We start from the raw sequence: 23,886 nt of genomic DNA, 5'->3' as shown, positions 1-23,886 counted from the left end.
TGAGGGGAAATAGCAGTAGATGAGTAGATGACAGTGAGAAGAGATAATGGATGATAAAGTCAAATGGCATGAACTTCACACAGGTAAGACTTTTGAAAGAGGATAGGGGTGAAGTTGGAAGGTGAACTGGAGAGACTCTTAATCCACCTCTAGGTTAGGGGATCTTGGGGATATGAACAGAATTGTTACTCAAAGTATTTAACAACTCATACGAAATGGTAACCTGCTGATGTAGTGTCTCTCCAGCTCCGCCTCCCAAAGTGCTGGGATTACAGGCGTGAGGCACCCACCCCACCATCAAGGAAATAATTTTTTTTATTTTTTTATTTTAAGACTAGTCAAGTGCAGTAGTGAGAAGGGGGGAAAGAGTAGAACAAGGAGTTCAATTTGTAACTGACTGTGAACAATCAACTGAGATAACTCACTACCTTCGGACCAGACGGAAATAATTTTTAAAAAGCAACATTATTCTGCCATCAACAGATACGGGAAAAAAATGATAATAATAAAGGCTATTTAGGAACATTTTCTATAGTACTTCCTTAGGTTTTTTTTTAAAGGGAAAGATGGAGGTCTCTGGGGGACTTTTGTGAAGCTGGATACTAACTCTTGATCATAGCTGGGTGTTTAGATACTTTAGCAACTGCCATAGCCATCCTTGTTTATACTGGCTGAAACTAGACTTAAGTATGAGAATATAGGGCCATGTGTGTGTCTCAGGCCTGTAATCTCAGTATGTTGTTATGCCAAATGAGAGGATTACTAGAGGCCAGGAGTTCTAGACCAGCCAGGACAACATAGTGAGACCCTATCTCACCCTGCCCCCTACCCCCTGCAGAAAAAGAGAATATAACCAAGCTTCTCTTTATAGGATATTGGGAAAATAGTGTTTTTAGGGTTCAGCCTCCAAAATTCAGGTTAAATCTTACTTTTTTTGTGTTTTAGTTTGGTGAAGGGAACACTCAGAGAAGAGAATATAATGGAGTTTGCTGGGGATAGGGTTTCAGTACCAGAGGGCAGAGTGGGAGGGAGGGAGGGCTGGGAAGGTGAGAGATGGGGCAGATTCTCTTCTGGTGATGATGAGGAGGAGAAGGCTGTGGAGCATGCTAGGGTTAGTCCTGGTGAGATCTTGGGGGAAATTGGGTAGAGATAGTATAGCAGCTTCTGTTGCTTAGTGGCCAGGGGTGAGTAAAGTTTTCTTAGATTGCCTGTAGCCCAGGTCATCTCCTGAAGATGTGGTGGCCAGTTGGAGTATAAAGGCCTCTGTGGGACCAACTGCTCTGTAGTCAATAGTACGAGGTGCTCTTAGGGCCTCTTCTCAGCCAGCCAGGATGGTGGTGTAACCTCTGGGTTATGGCGAGGGGTCTTCTGTTCGAAGGACTAAGGACTGCCCCTCCCGGGGAGCAGTCATCTTAGCAACTCTCACTCCAGAATGGATTTGGACTTTGTGCTGTCTCTGTTATGACTGTCGTTGTCTTAGTATGTACTCTCAGGAGTGGCGTCCAGTCTCCTGATTGCCCTGAATCCAGTCTTCTGATTTCCTTGCTCCCAGATTCACGTTTTTTAAGTTTATCTCCCAAGCCTGCTGTGGAAAATGAGAAAGTTGTTTTAAGTTCAACCGTGGTTCTATTTAATTTTACTAGTAATGTTGTGAAGATGAATGTAACACATATAAATTGACTAGCACAGTCCTTTTAACACTATGTAGCAAAATATATGCTGAAAAGCCTTTGTTGACAATCCTTTGTCTAGTGACAAAGTCCAAATTCCTTTGAATCATGTGTAAGATTTCTAGCATTTTATCTGCCTTGCTCCATTGAGTCTCATCACCTCCTTACTAAGGATTACTCATTGCACCCTGGGCCCTAGTCGGACCACACCCTCTTGTTCTGGAAAATGATGTGTTCTCTCATACCATTACGTCTTTGCTCATAGTCACTCTGTGTGTAGTGAACTTTAATGAAAGTTTACACATTGCCTTCCCTTGAAAACTGCTCTGCTGCCTCCTGCCTTCTCTTTCCTTCAGGGCTAAGTACTCACTTGGCCCCTTGTCCTTATTTGTATCATGCGTGTTCTGTTAGAATGCTCCTCAGTAAGCTATTAGTTTCTTAAAGGCAGAAACCAGTAAGTGATTCAACCTTGTTTACCGGTGGTCAAATACAGTAGGTGCTCCACACATGTTTGTTGAGTAAATAAAAACTCACTGCATGTTTGAGTTTCCATATTGCCTTTGTTTGGTGAAATCTAAGTTACATTTTATATACGTTCTTTTTTGTTTGTTTGTTTTACTTTTTTTTTTTTTTAACAGTGCAGGAAAATTTTCTGATGAAGTAGTGAATGAGTACAGAAAAAACTGATGTCCATAAGGTTATTTAGAACGGGAAACAGACTTCATCTTGTCTTCTTTTCCTTCTGCTGAGTGACTTTTACTGCTTGATTTATCTGGCGATTTTGCTCTCCATTGCCATTGTTTTTTGGTGAGTTGTGATCATTAACGTTTTCAGTGGTAGACCAAAGAAATGCAAACCAATTTATTGGGCATTTTCTAGTGCCCACTTAAAATTGTAGGATTGGGGTATGGAGCCTTCTAGAACATTGGTTAAAAGTCTAGTCCTTTAGGTCTCTTCAAATATTGGTCTTTTTGGTCCAGGTGTGGTGGCTCATGCCTGTAATCCTAGCACTTTAGGAGGCTGAGGTGGGCGGATCACCTGAGGCCAGAAGTTTGAGACCAGCCTGGCCAACATGGCAAACCTCGTCTTTACAAAAATAAAAAATTAGTCGTGCGTGGTGGCGCACGTCTGTAATCTCAGCTTCTCAGGAGGCTGAGGTGGGAGACTCAGGAGAACTCGGGAGGTGGAGGTTGCAGAGATTATGCCACTGCCCTCCATCCTGGGCAGTGAAGTGAGACTCTGTCTCAAAAAAAACAAAGCAAACAAACAAAAAACTACATGAACTAGTTAATTCTACATTCCAAAGAATTAAGATAATGTAAATCACATGGCAGCAGAATAAATCAGTTAAAAGGGGGAAGGGCAAAGATGAAATGAGCGGGCAGGAGTGAGTCACTCTTTAGTGCTCATGGTTAGGGAATGGTGGGAAGGGGAGGATGAAGGTGGGTTGGGGCTGTGGGACTGTCTGAGTGATAAGGAGACGGTATAGCATGGGTAAAAGGTGGTTTGGGCAACACAGTAGACCCCTGGCCTGTGGTTAGCATGTTTTGCATGAGTGACCAAGCGAGACCCATTTTGGCACTTGAGATGGGGTCACTGACCCTCGTTCTACAGTTGTCATTTTAAGGTTAACTGAAGACGCACGGTATGCTTTTCTATTCTGACATTAGCATATCTTTCTAGAAGGGACACATTCTTGAGAATTAGTTTGGTTTCTTAAAAATACTTACTCATAGACTGTTTCCATGGCATTTTGGTTTTTTATTAGTAGTTTTTCCTAAGGTAGATGGTGTCCAGAGTTTGTGATAGAGCCAGAAAGCAACTCCCCACCTTTTCTGGACTAAAAATAAATACCAAGAAGTACTATTCTAAATAGAGGACCAGAAACTACTCCTATGGGTCAGAGTTGTCCCAGTGACTTGTGTTAATGCAGGCCACAAACCTTTGCTCAGGCTTCTTACAGGGAATGTTTTTAATCTGCCAACTGACAGACTGCTAGAGATAGAGGTATAAACGTTGGACTTCACGTGATTAGAGCCTGACCTGAAGTGAAAATCCTTTTGTCTCCTTCTGACCTCTGTGACAGGTAACTTGTGTCCCGGAGGAGGTAGATATCTGCATTAGATGTTGGGCTTGATATGGATTTAGTTTTGATAGAGCACTCTAAGAGTGTCCATTCTATTTGAGTGAATGTTTATTTGGGGGAAAGATGCTAGAGATATGCCAGAAGAGGCCTGCCTATGCCTTTTTAGGGAAACAATGGGATTTATTTCTGCAGTCTATGAGTGTTAAGTGTACTTGGTTGTTCAGAACAAAGTGCTGGTTAGGCCAAAGCCGGGTTGTGGCTAGATGGAAATTGGCTACTTTTGTTCTTAATAGTCTTCTGTATCACGATTCCCCATGCAAATGTGGATAACATGTGAAAAGATCAGACCTTATTATAGGTGCTCAGTAATGTTATGTATTAGCAGTGGGAGTTGTTGGCTAGCAGATATGTTTTTGTGCTTTATTTACGTTATCTCAAATTCTCTGTATAATGTGACATAGATGAGATTTTATAGATGAGGAAGCTAAAGCTCATAGTCACATAGCTAGTAAGTGGCTAAGCTGGAATCCACCCATGGCTGTGTGTATCTTCTGTCTCCTACACTGGCTGCCTCTTGCCCTGAATGTTCTACTAGGGGGTCCTTGGTGTCATTTGAATATGCCAAGGATAGCACCCTATGACTAGCAGGTCCCTGGCTGTGCCTATAGGAGTAGCTGTGTTCCTGCAGGCAAGCACTAAATTATCACAAGGTAGGGAGAGAGAGGGGATGTTGGCCCCCATTTTAGGATGGTCTGTCTCTTCTCTGTGCATCTGTGGACTTCATTTAGGGCCTGGCACAGTGGAGGGGCCCCCTGAGTGTGTTAACTAAAGAAATTTTGTAGTTGTGGAGTTGAAATTTGGAAAACATCCAATTTCAGGAAGGTTGATGAGCTTTGCAGTTTCTGATTTGATTTGTTGTTGGGATTTCCAATGTTGCATTAAAACTGTAAATCCCTGAGAGGCTGTACTGTGCAATAATTAAAAATGTAGGGCGAGTGTGAGGTGCAGTTTAACTCTAGCTTAAGTAGTTATTGTGTCCCATGCTCAAGGCAAATTCATTTTAGTTAGGGTGGAGATTGTTTCAGAATGAGGTAGGTAATTCTGTGACATATTCCAGTTCTTACTCAAAGATTCTGAATAAATTTTAAAGGCAAACTATTCTTTTCCTTTTTCTATATGGGTCTTTTACTGTAGTTCATTAAAGATGAGAAAAGTTATATAACAGGAAACTCACTCAAGTAATGGTCAGATGATATGGGATTTGGTCAAATGTCAGCTATCCATCTGCATGGTGCTCTTTGGATTTCTTTTTTCAGGTCTCTTTCTCTGAAAGAGACCTGTGGACATGCACACATTCTTTCTTATTACAAGAATAATTCATGCTCATTTTAGAAATCTGGAAAATAATGCACACAAGGAAGAAACTAAAAATGATTCATAATACTACCATTCAAAGATGAGATTTTTTAAAATTTTTGGGTATATTCTTCTAGCCTTCTTATGAGTGTGTATGTGTGTGTATGCACATATACTTTAAAACAGAAATATATATATATGTATACACATACAGAGAGATACTGTTTTATTTATTTTTGTTCTCTTCATAGTGAATTTTCTATTTGTCCGTTACCTCATCTGCATCCAGAGTGTAATTAACCCAGAAAGGATTAATTCCTGCAAGGTAAAGAAATTCTAGAATGTATAACTTATTTAAGGGTATTCACTTATTCCTAGACTTTTCTTTATTATGATTCTTTTTGGCATAAGTGTTGCTTTAGGCCGGGCGCGGTGGCTCAAGCCTGTAATCCCAGCACTTTGGGAGGCCGAGGCGGGTGGATCACGAGGTCAAGAGATGGAGACCATCCTGGTCAACATGGTGAAACCCGTCTCTACTAAAATTACAAAAAATTAGCTGGGCATGGTGGTGCGTGCTTGTAATCCCAGCTGCTCGGGAGGCTGAGGCAGGAGAATTGCCTGAACCCAGGAGGCGGAGGTTGCGGTGAGCCGAGATGGCGCCATTGCACTCCAGCCTGGGTAACAAGAGCGAAACTCCATCTCAAAAAAAAAAAAAAAAAAAGGTGTTGCTTTTTCAAGTCAGAGTGGGTTGGGGGATGTTGATGGCAGTCATTTGGCATGGTGAGTGATCTACTCCTGCTGTCCAGTTTAGATGGGAAAAATGGCAGAAGGCCTTGGAGCACCAAAGGCCAGGGTTATGGGTCCAGCAGTGCCATGAAAAAGGGAATATATATATGATCTCAATCTTTTATGTGAGGACACCAAGGTCCAGGGAAGTCTGAAGGCTTTGTTCAGGCTGAGACTACTGTAGGGTAGACTGTGACACTTCGGGTTGCTAACTGCCCATTCTGTGATGTCTGCGGAGCACTTGGCTGCTACAGAGTGTAATCTGAAAAACACATCATGTTGCTGGCAGCTGCCAGACAAATGACCGAGGAAGTAGGCTCAAGTGCACTGGGTGAGGTCAGGCCCGAAGGTCATTGTATTGATACTAGAACCTGGTGTTTTGACAGGAATCCTATTGGAAATGCCACTTAGTCACTTACCTCCTGATTGCTTCATGGTAGAAACAAAGGCTCAAACTACGGGCTAAATTTCTTGGACTAAGTTTGAGTTTTACTTCATACTATCCCAATTTTATCTCAGGCATTATCTCAAAATTATTTCAAAATTTATGGTTGAAGAGAGGCTGTTGAGTATAAATTGCTAATGTACTCTGCTGATTTCCATCAGCTATGTGATTTGACTGACAGCAGTGTGATCCTAGCCCACTGGGGTCTGGTGAATTGCATCTGCTCAGCCAGAGTGTTCCTTGAGCTGGAATTGAAATGCATGGCCCTTTAGTTTCCAGTGTGATGCCAACACTCAGGCAATTGACTTTTGCTCTTCAGTCTCCAATAGGGGGAAAATTATAAAATAAAATGGGGATAGGTTAGGCATCCTCAAGATCAAACCCATAAATATAAATAACTGTAATTAATCTTATGCAGTCTCTCTTGCCTATTAAATCTATACTCAGCTGGGTCAATAAGTTTCACACAGCTCTTAGCTTCCTGGACTGTGGTTGGTGGGAAATGTTCTGGGTGCCTCAGCTTTTTGAGATGTGACCTAGGGTTCTTTTCCAATATGGGTCCAAAATCAGTTCAAATTATAATGAGTTGTGGGGTGAGAAAAGTCACCTGCAAACAACCCCAGCCCAAGGGGAAATAGAAATATAAAAAAGACTTCTGCTGTCGGCATTTAGGAGGCTTTCTTAGTTGACACTCTCTGTTCATTGTTACCAGCCTGTTAGACTGAATGAGATGAATAGTCTTTCAAGTATGTAAGTTCAATACATATTTACATTCAAGTTTATCCCTGAAGTATTTGTTTCTCTATTATAGAATCTTGATTTTGATTGCAGTTGGCATTTTTGCCTGTTTTCTCATATAATTTGTTAACTCCTCCTCTCCCATTATGTCCTTTTTTTCCATGCTTTTGTCTACTTATTATAAACATGGCTAATGATATCCTAATGAATAAACAACTATCTCTCTTTACATATATATATATATATATATATATATATATTTTTTTTTTTTTTTTTTTTTTTTTTGAGACAGGGTCTTACTCTGTTGCCCAGGCTGGAGTTCAGTGGTGGGATCTTGGGTCGTGGGTCACTGAGGCTTTGACCTTCCAGGCTCTTTTACTCTTGTTACCCTATAAGGCATCCTTTGTACTGCAGCTAGGGCATTTCTTCCTTTCTTTCTGAAATATGAATTTGATCATCTCATTATACCGATTACAATTCTACACTGACTTTTTTTTTTTTTTTTGGAGACAGGGTCTTACTTTGTCACCCACGTTGGTGTGATCATGGCTTATTGTAGCCTCCAACTCCTGGGCTCAAGCAGGCCTCCTGCTTCAGCCTCCTGAGTACCTGGAACTATAGGTGCATGTTACCATGCCCAGCTCATTTTTTCTACTTTTTGTAGAGACAGGGTGTCACTATGTTGCCCAGGCTAGTCTCAAACTCATGGACTCAAATGATCCTCCCACCTCAGCCTCCCAAAGTGTTGGGATTACAGGTGTGAGCCATCATGTCCAGCCTACCCCCAGTTATCCTCTAACCTATGATTCCATCTTTATTTTTTTCCTAGTAATTCTCACTTCCAAAATATTTAATTTTTATATTTGTTTTTGTCTCTCCCAATTCATGAGAGTAAAGGAATTCCCAGGCCCTGGAACAGTGCTGGGGACCTGGCAGGCATCCAGTCAATACCAGTAATGTATGTTGCCTGAACCAATGCTTCTCCTCTGTCTTCTCCAGTTGGGTAGGGCCTTCAGGGATACTTTCCCGAGTATTTGATGGAGCACTTGCTTTGGTTATATTCTAAGACATAACAGTTTTTATCTTTCCTTTGCTAATGGTGTGTTTTCAGTAAGCCAGTTCTCAAGGAATTTTCAAGTTTTTTAGAAGCAGCCGATGGATTTTTTGGTCCATTTATTTGCAAACATTTCTTTAAATCCAAGACATCAGAGAAAGATTTACTAATTGAATATTGCCTTGTTTTTTCAAGATAATGTGGATCTGTTCAGGTGAGGTAGAATTGAAATAAAAATTTTCTTTTTCTAAGGCCTGGACCATGTGCATGTATCTGGTTTGGCATTCTTAACTCTTTGTAAGAGGCTTGGGTTTGTTTCATTCACAGTGTGTATAGCAAAATCCAGATGTTTTCTGGGAAGCTTCACTAACGTGGAACACATAAAAGAAGCGGGTAAAAGGTCCCTGGAAAGTTAGAGCCAGAACACTGAAAACCAAGTGTTAAAATTCTAGCAAGTAGCAGCTCCTTTAGCCTTGCTTACAGCTGTTTACTTGTATTTGAAACACAGTTCTAACTAACTTGGCTCTCATTTTTCTAACCACAGTGGTAACAAGTTAGAAGTGAGCTCAAAGATAAACAGGGAAGATTGTCATCAGCCTGATAGTTTGGAAGAAACAGGAAAATTTTATAAAGCAGAGAGAGGAAGAGTTCATACAGGAACAGACTGTGACTTGGGACCACAAAATAAAGGGGTTAATAGTGTTGTCACTCCTACTATTCCTGAGGCTGTCACCCTATCACAGCATGTACATATGGAATTCATCAGTAATTGAATTCATGGTTAATATTCTTTATTTAAGAAGCCAAAGTGTGACTTACATTTTTGAAATACAGTATTTTAATCCAAAAGAATAGAGGATTTTTTTTTTTTTTAACTGTATACTCCACTCAGATGTAAACTCCTAGAATGCAGGGATTTGTTTGTGTTTGTTCTCAGTTGTTTGCTCAGTGCCTGATATATGATGGATGATCAGCAAATAATTATTGAATAAAAGGATGAATGCAAGTTTTAATTATCCAACAGTGCTAAATAAGTAGGATGTTAAGAGAATGCCACATTTAATGCATGAGGGTTATTTTCTCCTTTGTATCTATAGAATGAAGAAAAGCCATAAAGTAATAAACTTTTAAAGTTAAAATGGCTTTGGACATTTTGAAGTCTAACTCATTTATAGTTGGAGTAAGGGTCAGCAAATTCAAATGCTTTGTCTGAAATCACAGAGCAAGTTGGCGGAAGAGACAGAATTATAAGGTAGTCTTTTCTTCCAGAATACCTCCTGGTGATTTTCTTTTTTAATTTAGAGTCTTGGGAATACAATATAGAGAATTATATATTCTTGGAAAAAAATATAGAGTTCTTTTTTTTTTTTTTTTTTTTTTTTTGAGTCAAGAGAGTCTCGCTCTGTTGCTCAGGCTAGAGTGCAGTGGCGTGATCTCAGCTCACTGCAAATTCTGCCTTCTGGGTTTAAGCGATTCTTCTGCCTCAGCCTCCTCCTTAGTTGGGATTACAGGTGCCCACCACCATTCCCGGCTAATTTTTGTATTTATAGTAGAGATGGGGTTTCACCATGTTGGCCAGGCTGGTCTTGAACTCCTGACCTTGTGATCCACCTGCCCTGGCATTCCAAAGCCCTGGGATTACAGGCATGAGCCGCCACGCCTGGCACACAGCTTTAAAGGAAATATTGAGTAGAACGCTTTAATTTTTATATTTATGCCATTTAATTTTAGACCTGTCACCTCTGTGATATTAGCTGTGTAGTATATACCCAGCATCTTACGCACAATGACTAGATTATAGTACTTGAATGGTTTTCATGAGGGTGTGTGCCAGCTCTTTTTAAAGAAAAAAAGAAAAATCTTTGTCTTTCGTTTGGAAAGCTTGCCTCATTCAAGTAAGGAGAGTAAGGTCTTATGACCAAGACTATTTTAGCCAGAATGACTAAGATAGAAATACAGCTTTCCTCATTATTTTTGCATAGGTGAAGGAAAATACAATATATTTTCTTTTTTTTGGAGCGGGGGATGGAGCATTTAGGAAATACATTATTTTCACGTACTTTAAATGGGAATTTTGTTAACAGTATGAATTACTTCGATCTGTTTCTCTTGTCTGATTGTTATTTCCTTATGGATCAGACATTTTTAGGGAGTTTAATCAGTAAGCTAAATATTCTAATACATGATTATTTTGACTACAGTACATCTCAGGTTTCCTTTTCATATATGCGTTGTATCTATAATTTGGCCCTTTATTTTAGTTCCATTTATACTTGTGGATTGATTATTAGATGTACAGAGGAGTAAATTTTAAATGTAAATTTCAACAGGTTACAGGAGAAAAAAGACTACAGGATGTAAAAAGTGGTCAGCTTTGTTTCCTAGGGACCTTCTCACTGTTAAGGAAGCAGAGTAACTGGTCTCCCTACCCCAGCACACTCTTATAACTCTCAGTCACCACTTATATATTAAATATATGTGTAGTGATGTTTGTAATACAGCTGTATTCAAATTGAGAACTTTCTTTTACAATGCATAAGTAAATTAACTGAATTTGTTGTGCTATAACTAATTATTATTAAAAACTCAGTCATAATTTTTTAAAAAGCTCAGGATTTCTTAAACCATCTTCCCCCATGCATTTCTAATGGCATATAATGCAATTGCAACAGAAACTTTTGAAAGAATTGGTACATTTTCTTCTTCTTCTTTTTTTTTTGAGATGGAGTCTTGCTCTGTTGCCCAGGCTGGAGTACAGTGGCATCATCTCAGCTCACTACAACTTCCGTCTCCTGGGTTCAAGTGATTTTTCTGCCTCAGCCTCCTGAGTAGCCCTGACTGCAGGCACCTGTCACAATACCTGGCTAATATTTGTATTTTTAGTAGAGACGGGGTTTCACCATGTTGGCCAGGCTGCTCTCAAACTGCTGACCTTGTGATCCACCTCCTACAGCCTCCCAAAGTGCTGGGTTTACAGGCATGAGCCACCACACCCTGTCATTTCCTTCTTATTGAGTGATACAAATCATGAACAAAAGCTAAGAAAATCGAAGTCAGATTTTCAGTTTTGAAAGCTTTCAAAAGTTATGTTTGTGTTTATTACATTTGAAGCCTAATTTTCTTCACATGTAATATCGTCTACATCTGTGCTATTTTAAAAAGAAGAGATTTCAGAACAATAATCTTGGAGTTTCTTAAGACTTTTTTGTGTCTTCAAAGAAAAATGCCTAATTCATTAGATAGTCTTTCCTAATTCGTAGTGCTATATTTCACAAAAATGTATGCTATTTAAAAACAACAAAACAGATCTCTGATTAAAATCCAGGTAAATGGAAACTCACTTATCTGAAGCACCCTTTTCTCTGAACATGTTACCTAATTGAAATTGTTTTATGGTGTATTTCTTCTGAACAGAGAGTTAAAGTTCATTATCACCCATATATGTAAAACCTTTTCATTAGATTCAGTTATTCAGCAGTATTTTATAACATCTAAGGCCTTTTTAAAGCACACTAATTTATATGGTGAGGTAGACTTCATTTTCTTTCTTTTCTTTTCTTTTCTTTTTTTTTTTTTTGTTTGAGATAGAGTTTTGCTCTTGTTGCCTAAGCTGGAGTGCAGTTGCGGAAACTCGGTTCACCTCCACCTCCTGCTCAGCCTCCCAAATAGCTGGAATTACAGGCATGTGCCACCACGCCTAGCTAATTGTGTATTTTTAGTAGAGACTGGGTTTCACCATGTTGGTCAGGCTGGTCTTGAACTCCTGACCTCAGGTGATCCACCCACCTTGGCCTCCCAAAGCGGTGGGATTACAGGCATGAGCCATTGTGCCCAGCCTGGACTTTGTTTTCTTACGAAACATTTTGCAGTATATAATCATCAGCCATGATTGTCATTACTCAATAAGGCTTTGTTAGTTTTAATAAACTTTGAGGGAAGCCCTGATATGTTTTAATCTTAAGACAGACATTTAGGACCGGGCGTGGTGGCTCAAGCCTGTAATCCCAGCACTTTGGGAGGCCTGAGGCGGGTGGATCACGAGGTCAAGAGATCGAGACCATCCTGGTCAACATGGTGAAACCCCGTCTCTACTAAAAATACAAAAAACTAGCTGGGCGTGGTGGCGCGTGCCTGTAATCCCAGCTACTTTGGAGGCTGAGGCAGGAGAATTGCCTGAGCCCGGGAGGCGGAGGTTGCGGTGAGCCGAGATCGCACCATTGCACTCCAGCCTAGGCAACAAGAGCGAAACTCCATCTCAAAAAAAAAAAAAAAAAAAAAAAAAGACGGACATATAAAACTCTTTGATTTGCAGCTTATTTTATATTTTATATATATATGTATATATATATATATATATTTTTTTTTTTTTTGAGACCCTGTCTCATTCTGTCACCTGTGCTAGAGTGCGGTAGTGCTCTTATAGCTCACTACAGCCTTGAATTCCTGGGCTTAAACAATCCTTCCACTTCAGTCTCCTGAGTAACTGGTAGTACAGGCACACACCATCATGCCTAGCTAATTAAAAATATTTTTTTTTGTAGAGGCAAGGACTTGCTTTCCAGGCTAGTCTTGAACTCCTGGCCTCAAGGGATCCTTCTGCCTTGGTTTCTCAAAGTGCTGGGATTATAGAGCCACCATTCCAGGCCTTTTTCTTGTTTTGATTGAAGTAGATTCTATACCAGCATGTAAAATATTAAGAGTGTTCATGCTGCCAAAGGAATGTCAAGCATTATCTTAACCCAATAAAGGGTTAGTAAAGGGGCAGAAAGAATGAAAGAAGCACAGGACTAGTGTGGTCTGTTTGACTAATGGACTTATTTTGATCAGTGAATCACGTTCATTGATATCATTCATTGTGATTCATTGATAACATTCCTTCCTCCTCAAGGCAGAACTAAAGTATTTTTTTTTTTTTTTTTTTTTTTTTGAGACGGAGTTTCGCTCCTGTTACCCAGGCTGGAGTGCAATGGCGCGATCTCGGCTCACCGCAACCTCCGCCTCCTGGGTTCAGGCAATTCTCCTGCCTCAGCTTCCTGAGCAGCTGGGATTACAGGCACACGCCACCATGCCCAGCTAATTTTTTTGTATTTTTAGTAGAGACGGGGTTTCACCATGTTGACCAGGATGGTCTCGATCTCTTGACCTCGTGTTCCACCCGCCTCGGCCTCCCAAAGTGCTGGGATTACAGGCTTGAGCCACCGCGCCCGGCTAAAGTTTTTTTTTTTCCCCTGTTATGCTGTCTCTTTTTCATGCTAAGTGAACCATTTCTTATTAGTTGATAAATGCAAGTTTGTTTAATTCCATACTAGGCATACTGTGTACTCAGTTCCTTAATCTGACTTGTGTTTTTGTAAGGTGTTGGCATTTTTGTGAAGGATTGCTTCAAGTTTTCACTTGGGAGGGATATTTTACTTTGGGGCTCTCAGGGTTACCCTAAATTATGTATATGGTAAGCAAATAAGGCAGAAATAGATTTTAATGGAATATTAAAGATAGGATGGTAACCACCTAAAACAAATCCATGAGTATATCTAGAGTGATACAGAATATATATTAACTTTGATTTTAAAATGAATTTAAAATGGAATACAAATTCACTTGCATGTACTAACTATAGTTCTTTATGACTTTTATAGCAGTTGTATGGAAAGCAAACATAATAGAAACTATTCTATGATTAATTAGGCTGTGATTCTTTGCATTTAATGAATATAATGAGCTTCATTGATTTCTTGTAGTTCTATAGTGAACCTCATGAAATAAGAAAAAAGGGTCAAATTTGTGAATATAGTTCCAGTGTGCATTTTAAAAATGGTAGAAAGCGTAAGTACATTACGTGGCAATTGCCTTGGAAATGGCATATATTTTGTAAAAACATTGGGTCTTAAATAATGCATCACTACCAGAGTGCAAATGTATATCCTTTAGTTCCTCTAAGGCTTCCTGCCTTTCAGTGTGTTTTTGTTTTAGAAGACTTTGTGAAATAAATGCTTAAGTTATGACAGTATATATTAAACTTAATATCCTATCACACATCAGAAAGCTCCATGTAATAATGTTTGTGATAAATGTTTTATAAACAGAGACTTTTCACTGGCTCACTTTAAATAGTTATTGACCTTATTTTCTCCTTCTTTTGTACTTTTTACTTGCATTTTTTGAACTCTGCCCCTGAAACCAGCTCAACCCGTCTCTTAGCCAACTTCTCCTGTCAAGGTTCCAGACTCCTGCCCTCCTTTGAGGCTGAGAAGTGGTCCTGGGCCAACCTCTTTCTCAGTCATTCATAGCTGTAGGTTTGCTTCTAAAATGATGTAACTGACATAAAGGTGACCCAGGGAGACAAAGGATTTTCTAGCGTTAAGTTATGTGAATTGGTATAAATATAGTGTTTGTTTTCTTTCACTTTCTCTTTGTTTCCCGATTTTTTTTTTTCTCATTTGTCTTTATGAAAATACTCCTCCTCTGTTAAAATTGTTTTCTTTCCCTTGGGGTAGGCCTTTCTGGCAGTAATTGCCTGGGGAAATAAATGGATTAGAAGTGAACGAACCTGCCCTTCCTGGAAGCAGGCTGGCCTTTTGATAAGATATGGAAGTCAGGGACAAAGCTAGAGTCTGGATGCTGTCCCAGCAATGTGTGAGTGTGTTGCTTTAGCCTCCTCCACCTAGTCCAAAATTTGTGTATTTAGAACCTGAGGATCCATTATGTTTCACATGTTTCTGTTGACTAATGTTCTTTGATTTATCTTGTGTTATCAGGGTAATGCTTTTATCAGTGACTTCAGAAAAGCCCTTTTGTTTGTTGTTTGATATCCTTTTAAGTGTGTATATTCTTTACAACTATAGGTTATTGTGTTTGTGTGTTTTTGTTTTTGATATAATAGAGGAAAGGCAAGGTTGTGGCTCATGCCTGTAATCCCAGCACTTTGGTTAGGAGACCAGCCTGACCAACATGGAGAAACCCTGTTTCTATCAAAAATACAAAAATTGCTGGGCGTGGTGGCGCATGCCTGTAATCCTAGCTACCCGGGAGGCTGAGGCAGAAGAATCACTTGAACCCAGGAGGCGGAGGTTGCGGTGAGCTGAGATTGAGCCATTGCACCAGCCTGGGCAATAAGAGTGAAACTCTGTCTCGAAAAGAAAAATAGAGGAAAGGCTAAGGAAGGCTGAAAGTGTCTTCTGTTTTCTTAGAACTTTCCATAGGGATCATCTTTTGTGAAGAAGGTTTGTGTCAATTTCCTGTTGAGTGTTGGCCTTTTAAAAATCCTTTTTAAAAGCCACAACAAGAAAGGAGAATTAACTTTCAGATTATGGACTAGACCTCCTCTCTGTTTCCAGAGAACAGGCTAATGAGCCTCTTCTGTTTGACTATTTTGTTCATTTAGGTCTGACAGCTTTTAAAAAGTACACTGGAGGGCTCTCTGTATGTTTCTGTAGGAATCACATGTGTAAGATATATGTGTGTAAGTCCTTCTCTGCTTGGCTGGGGGGAATACATTTGTAGGCAGAGTGCTAGCCATGATCCCCACAGTCAAATAAACCTTGGGAAAAGAGTAGTGAATGATGTGCTTTGATTGTTGCTTGTGTGAGTAGGTACTTTATCAGCATGTTTGGTGTCTGAACTATGAGACATCTCCTTCCAGTGAATCAACACATTTTTTATCACATTAATTGGAATAATAAAAGGTTTGCTTGCTAAAACACATCTAGTTCAAGCCACCCAGAGATCCTGACTTCTATAGTTAAAAGGGTGCTGGTGGGAAGGAAGATGCTTTTGAGCTCACTCCTTCTATTTTGCTGTGGACTTGATGTCAAGATGTCCATGATTACAGACTTCTTTGCTAGGATCTTCTCTGGTGAGGGCCTATACACTTATTTTGTAAAACTCATGCACTTTTCTTCAGTAAGTCATTGGATTTGTATGCAAGTGTGAGGCCTGGCCCTCTGAGTTGTGCCTTCCATGGCTGTGACAGTGTGACACAACTCAAAATAGTTGAAGGAGTGGTTTTGCATGCACAACTACAGGAGCAGGTGGCTGCACTGCTGAAGGGTAAGAGCGTTTGCTACCTTTGGACCACAAAAGGCTGAGGTAAAGGGCTTAGTGATTAAAGGGCTACTCTAGATTACATCTTGGAGTTCTTATTTTATCTTTTAAATGCCTTGTACATCTGAATTTCTCAGTGTAGGTAATTGGAAGGGCATGGATCACTTTTATTTATTTTTAATTTTTCTGTGTACATAGAATGTATACATATTTTAGGGGTACATGAGATATTTTGCTACAGGCATGTAATGAGTAACAACAATATCAGGGTAAATGGGGTATCCATCACCTTAAGCATTTGTTATTTCTTTGTGTTATGAACATTCCAATCATACTCTTTTAGTTATTTTCAAATGTGCAATAAATTCTTTTTTTTTTTTTTTTTTTTTTTTGAGATAGAGTCTTGCTCTGTCACCCAGGCTGGAGTGCAATGGCATGATCTCAGCTCACTGCAACCTCCGCCTCCTGGGTTCAAGTGATTCTTCTGCCTCAGCCTCCTGAATAGGGATCACAGGTGTGTGCCACGATGCCTGCTTAATTTTGTGTATTTTCAGTAGAGACAGGGTTTCACCATGTTGTCCAGGCTGGTTTCAAACTTATATCCTCAACTGATCTGCTCACCTTGGCCTCCCAAAGTGCTAGGATTATAGGCGTGAACCACTGTGCCTGGCCTGATGTCATTCTTTTTTTTATGGCTGAATACTACTTCGTTTTGTATATGTACCACATTTTTGTTATCTGTTTGTCTGTTGATGGACTCTTAGGATGATTCAAAATCTTGGCTATTGTGACTAGTGCTGCAGTAAACATGGGAGGGCAGATACGGGATGCCTTTATATCTTCCTGGAGAATATATGCACCAAGAACAGCAAGGCTGGTTGTTGAAATTACTCTTCTGTAATTGATCTTTGAGCCGAACTTTCCACCCTTCCACTGGTCATGCTTGTAAGGGATGGAGAGAAATATGCCTATTTTTATGCTGGCGTAAGAATCACAATCCTAGCTCCGCCCCCGGAAGCCTCACTTCCAGGCGCAAAAAAAAGAAAAAAAAAAAATCACAATCCTGAAAAGTTCCCATTTTTTTCTTAAACTAATGGAGAGTATGGGGAAGTAATTGAGGTTTCTATATAAGAAGCCAGAAAGATGGGAGAGTTTTGGTAAACATAAAGGTGTTACAGCAAAGGGTTCCCCATCCAGACACCTAGAGAGGGTTCTTGGATCTCACGCAAGAAAGAGTTCAGGGCAAGTCCATGGAGTAAAGTGAAAGCAAGTTTATTAAGAAAGTGAAGGAATAAGAGAGTGAGTACTCCATAGACACAGGGTTGCTGGTTGCCCAATTTTATGGTTATTTCTTGATTATATGCTAAACAAGGGGTGGCTTATTTTACCCAGTTCCTATTCAAGATGGAGTGCTCTGGTTCACAGGCCTCTGACAAAGGGACCCAGGGCTTATTCCACAGAGGAGTGATAAATCTATTTGCATGGATTCTTTTTTTAAACATCGGAATTATTTTATTTTATATATATATATATTATATATTATATATTATATATATATTATATATTATATATATATTATATATATATTATATATATATTATATATTATATATATTATATATATATTATATATATAATATATATTATATATATATTATATATATAATATATAATATATATATATATATATTTTTTTTTTGAGACAGAGTTTCTCTCTTGTTGCCCAGGCTGGAGTGCAATGGCGTGATCTCGGCTCACCGCAACCTCCGCCTCCTGGGTTCAGGCAATTCTCCTGCCTTAGCCTCCTGAGTAGCTGGAATTACAGGCACACGCCACCATGCCCAGCTAATTTTTAGTATTTTTAGTAGAGATGGGGTTTCACCATGTTGACCAGTATGGTCTCGATCTCTTGACCTCGTGATCCACCCGCCTCAACCTCCCAAAGTGTTGGGATTACAGGCTTGAGCCACCGCGCCCGGCCTATATATTTTTTAAGATAGGGTTTTGCTCTGTTGCCCAGGCTAGAGTGCAGTGGTACGATCATGGCTGATTGAAGCCTTAACCTCCTGGGCACACGTGATTCTCTTACCTTGGCCTCTTGAGAAGCTGGAGCTAGAGGTGTGCTCCACCATGCTCTGCTAATTTTTAAACTTTTAAATAGAGATGGAGTTTTGCTTTGTTATCCAAGCTGGTCTTGAACTCCTGACATCAAGCAATCCTCCTGCATTGTCCTCCCAAATTGCTTGGATTACAGGTATGAGCCACGGGCCCAGCCTATTTGCATGGTTCTTACTTGTGTTAGGTTTATATTTTGATAAGTAAGCCTGCTGGAAGAAAGAAGATAAGACAGGAAGATGAGGAGGAGAGTGAGTACTTTTTAAAGACATTTCAGAGGTCAGGAAGTGCAGTCTGGTTCTGGAGTAAATTTGCTTATGCATAGTTGTCTTGCCTATGAATGGGAGGAGGCAGAAGAGGTGGGTGCCCTCAGGGACTTAAATGAAATAGGATGTGAGTTGTTCTTTGTTAAAGTCACTCCATCTATGCAGGGAGCCCACAAGGACATCTGAGAATTCAGCTGAGCCAGATTAAGTTGCAGCAGTCAGCTACAAACAAGGGTCAGCAAACTTTGACAAGTGGCAAATTTAGTTTTTGTTTCCTAGCACTAAGTACATTTTATTGTGTAGCAATTACAACTGTCAGTTCTAGGCAAAAGTTTCCTGAGTACTTATTAATCTTTGCAGTTTTAGACCCACATATCTATGTTTTCTGTTTTCTGTGAGTAGATGTTCTGTCAAGATCTCAAATTTTCTTTTTTGGGGTGGAGGATGGAGTTTCACTTTTGTTGCCCAGGCTGGAGTGCAATGGTGTGATCTCACAACAACCTCCACCTCCCAGGTTCAAGTGATTCTCCTGCTTTAGCCTGCCGAAGAGCTGGGATTATAGGCGCCCACCACCACACCCGCCTAATTTTTTTTTTTTTTTTTTTGTATTTTTAGTAGAGACAGAGTTTCGCCATGTTGGGCAGTCCAGTTTCAAACTCCCGACCTCAGGTGATCCACCCGCCTCAGCCTCCAAAAGTGCTGGGATTACAGGCGCTAGCCACCCCACCCTGCCAAGATCTCCAGTTTTCTTAGTTGCAAGCTCAGCTTCTCTTCTTCCTTAAACCTGCTTCTCTTTCTAGATTTTAATATTGAAATATTGTGGCTTTTGCAGCTGCCCAAACTAAAACCCCTTATTGTGTTCAGTCTCTTCCTGTTGCCTCCTGTAATTGGTTGTCAGGTCTTTTCATCCTTTCTAATTGAGTGCTGTCCTTAGAGATTTTTGGAAAACACCAGTCTCTAGATTTGCACACTTTAATGTTGCCTTAAACCAGGCTCTCCTCTCACATGAGGTCTATTCCATTGCCCTCTAATTGGTCTCTCTGTCTTTGTAAGCTTCAGCACAAAAATCTGCTTGAATACTCTTTACAGAACATTAGACAACATGTCTTACTTCCCTAATCTACAGTCCCTCACAGCATTGCCAACAGGATATCATAGACATATTTTACTTCACATGTGCACAGTCTTCCTCTCTCTTGCTCCCTGGACTTCTTTTTAAACCCCGTTTCTAGCTGTATACCATCTCCAGCCAAACTGGATAATTACTTGTATACCTAGAACCTACCTGATGCTCCTCTCTCTCCAATTGTCTTTCTCTGTAATGTTCCCTACTCACTCCCCTCCAAGTTCCTTTTTCCCCTTCAAGACCCATCTCCAAAATCCTGTCTTCACTGAAGTCTTCTTTAATTCTTTCAGTCAATTTCTTGCAACATTAAAATAATAGAGCATGTTGCCTTTTTTTTTTTTCTATTTATAACACTCAGTATAGCACAACTAGTTATAAGACAGAGTTCAGAGATCCAAGGCACATTTTGATATTTAATCCTACACAAAGATGATATATTCCTCGTGGGCAGTTAGTTGATAAACTCACAGGTATATTCAGGTGAGCACCATTTGTTTAGGTTTTGCCAACTGAACTGGTGTTCTCCTTGCAAGAAATAGAGTTAGCTCTGGTTTGTTGTCAGTGCAGCAGCCAGTCCTGAGTCAGCACATATGTGATTTAATTAAAAGGCTATAACATGGATGTGAAGCTGTAATAAATAAGCTAATTCTATTTTTTAATATTTTCCCCCTCTGGCTTTCTTGAACTTTTATTGCAGGAGTTAGTAAAGATTTGTGTATATTTTTGGTCCCCTTCTTTGCTAGTTTCCTAGTAAAGCTGTTACTTAGAAGGAAATAATATTTTTTTCTTTGTAATCAATATGAAAACGTTTCTCCTTACAATGGTAAATGGGTACATGTTGTCCACAGCAGGATTTATATTTATATAGTTCTAAATTTCTTTCAGCATTAGAGCAACATTCTTTTTTTTTTTATTTTTTGAGGCAAGTTCTCACTCTGTTGCCCAGACTGGAGTACAGTGGCACCATCTCGGCTCACTGCAGCCTCTGCCTCCCAGGCTCCAGGGCTTCTCTTGTCTCAGGCTCCAAGTTGCTGGGATTATAGGCATGTGCCACTATTGCGCAGCTAATTTTTGTGTTTTTAGTAGAGACAAGGTTTCAGCATGTTGGCCAGGCTGGTGTCGAACTCCTGACCTGAAATGATCCACCTGGCTCAGCCTCCCAAAGTGCCGGGATTACAGTCATGAGCCACCACACCTGACCCTAAAACAAAGTTCTTACATTACCTGGCAGAAGATTATTAGTAGATATTCTGCTAGAGACTTCTTCATTGTCTTAGAGATTAACCCAAATGCCAAGGGACTGAATGTTTTGGGTGATTGTTTGAGAATAGGGCTTTCTTTTGGGAGTAACAACAAAATATGGTATAGCTTTTGGGGAGAAGTTGCCTTTTGAGACCAAAGGCAGGGCAGAACCACCCAGGGGTTAAGAACGTAAACTCAGTCATGTTTTCTCACTTACTAGGCAGTGACTTGGGGAAATCTCCTATTTCCTCTGAACTACCACTACCCCTCTTATGAAATTAGATGTTGTGAAGGTGAAATGAGCTGGTATATATAAATACTTAAAAGCACCGTACCTGTTACCAAGTAAGTAATAAATGGCAGTGATATTGTACCATTCATAACAATAACAACAATCGGAATGATAATCTTAGGAAAGCAAGGTGAAACTGATTCTTGCCTTTGAGTTAGCCAGATGACCATACAGAAGGATTTGATTACAGTAGAAGTAATGAGCCCCAAGCATATTTTATTTTATGAAATTATTGAAAAAGGAAAACTATTGATTATAGTCGATATTATTGCTAAGTCTGCAAGATGATATGAGAATGTAGTTTTTTGATAGTATTAAATGGCTCATTGGGAAAATGCATGAAAATCTCCTCCTTTGTAAGTTTTGGTCTCAGACAAATCAAATTAAAATAATACTGTAAGGTAGGCAGGGAACATAGGGACCCACACATTTGGAAATACTGGCCTCAAACTTAACTGGCTGAATGGACACTTCTGACAGTGAAACATTTTCATTGACTGTGTTATATATAACATCCCTCAGTTGGCCATGTGTGGTATCCTTTGTGAGGTCAGCAATGACATTATCAACAAGACAGAAGCAGTGATAAGTCAATCAGTCATAACACTTACATCCAAGGGACCACCATGCTGCTGTCTGTGAGTTAGGCATGTGCATTGTTTAAGGTAAATAGAACTAGGACTTTATTCTGTGTCCAATTGTCAGAGGAACCCAGTTAGTCTTGAGACAGCATGCTATCTCTTGGCTGCTAGGACTTCCATTGTTGTGTGATAGGCACCCATGTGAATGTTTACAGCAGTACCTTGATTGGTGATAGTGAGCTATGATAAATGGGTACCTGCTAAGTTACAGTGTTTGCTATCCCAGCAACCTAGGATATAAGGTTTTGCCTAGGGTTAATGGAATGATGAATGGAGGCCTCTATCTAGCATATACTAACTATCCTGCATAATTTGGGAAAGAGAAGATGGTTGGTATAGCAAAGGGATGGTAAAGAAGAGACCTCCAGGAGCCGAGTACATGCTTGTGAAATATTTTCCTGGTAAGAATCTTTAATTTTTTTGAGGAAGTTTCACTCTTGTTGTCCATGCTGGAGTGCACTGGTGCGATCCCAGCTCACTGTAACCTCCGTCTCCTGGATTCAAGCCATTCTCCTGCCTCAGCCTCCTGAGTAGCTGGGATTACAGGTGCCCGCCACTATGCCTGGCTAGTTTTTGGTATTTTTAGTAGAGACGGGGTTTCACCATGTTGGACAGGCTGGTTTCGGACTCCTGATTTCAGGTGATCTGCCTGCCTCAGCCTCCCAAAGTGCTGGGATTACAGGTGTGCGCCACTGCACCCAGGCTAAAAATTTTTTTGGAGGCAGGATCTTGTTCTGTCTCCCAGGCTGGAATGCAGTGGCACAATTGTAGGTCACTGCAACCTCAAACTTGTGGACTCCAATCCTGGGAAGAATCTTAATTAAAAAGACAAGTTTTAGAATTTAGGAGTTTGTCAGAATGAGATCAGAAGAAAAAAATTTTTTAAATGCCACCAAATTTCAGTATTTTATAGTATTCCAAAATGAGTTTTCTATAGAATGATAATTATCAACTGTATTACAATTCTTTAGGATAATATGGTAATAGATACAGTTTATTCAGTATGAACTCAAATATTTAACTGTATTATAATTTTTGTTGAGACACTGGTTTTTTTAGTATCCTAAGTTAAAACTACCTTTATAATAAATTACCTTCTTGAGTTGTGAGATATCAGTAGAATGTAAGGTGTGTTGTGCAGACAGGCCAGAGGTCGATCTGTACAAGGAGATAGGGTAGTGGCTTCCCTGTTTTCCTGCTTTTGTGAAAGGAAAGTCTTAGGCAGGTCAAATTACTCAACCCTAGAAATTTTTTAGTTGATCGCACAGGGTTATCTTTTTACATTTAACAGAGTTAAAGTGGAAAAAAGGATTTTTGGTGGAATTTTCATTTTTATGCAATCTTTTTGGTTTCTGAGAAAGTTAAAGAATAATTTTTAAGTCCTCAACAAAACTTTAGAAAATTTCATTATCAGTCCAGTTGTGGAAAACAAGTGAGAGGAAAGGTAAGAGCTAAGACGATGCAGAACTTTAGAAATATTCAATGAAGTCGTGGCTCATGTTTGTAATCTTAGCACTTTGGGAAGCCAAGGAAGGAGATTGCTTGGGCAACACAGCAAGACCTTGTCTCTCCAGGAAAAAAAATAAAGGAAGAAAGAAAAGAAAGAAAGAAAGATTAGTCATGCATGGTGGCATGCACTGGTAGTATCAGCTACTTAGGAGAATCGCTTGTCCAGGAGTTTGAGTTTACAGTTGGTGATAGTTGAGCCACCACACTCCGGCCTGGGTGACAGAGCCAGACTCTGTGTCTTAAAAAAAGAGAGAAAACAATATAAATACAATGAGCCACAAATATACAGTGAGTGCTTGATCTGGAGGGTTTTCTCTTAAAATTTTGGTGTCATGCAACTCTGGCCAGAAGAAAACTTTTTTCTTTTTGTTAAATTCCCCTAATGAAAGGAATTATAGCGGGTTAGATTGGTCAGTTTGTGAAAGCTTTAAGGCATGGTATTCTCTGACTTCTTATCTGTAAAGTATACTCTTTTTTTTTTTTTTTTTTGAGATGAAGTCTAGTTCTGTCGCCCAGTATGA

The 23,886-nt window shown here is 39.8% G+C and overlaps 1 protein-coding gene across 4 annotated transcripts in view; it reads left to right on the top strand.

The window, feature by feature from the left end:
• The window catches only part of GPD2 (glycerol-3-phosphate dehydrogenase 2), a 154,495-nt gene that overhangs the window by 19,297 nt on the left and 111,312 nt on the right, over nucleotides 1-23,886 (top strand). The gene's annotated exons all lie outside the window — the stretch shown is intronic.

This window comes from Saimiri boliviensis, chromosome 5, assembly GCF_048565385.1.
Source record: "Saimiri boliviensis isolate mSaiBol1 chromosome 5, mSaiBol1.pri, whole genome shotgun sequence".
NCBI lineage: Eukaryota > Metazoa > Chordata > Mammalia > Primates > Cebidae > Saimiri > Saimiri boliviensis.
The sequence above is the reverse complement of the archived record's forward strand: the minus strand, read 5'-3'. Positions and strand labels throughout refer to the sequence as shown.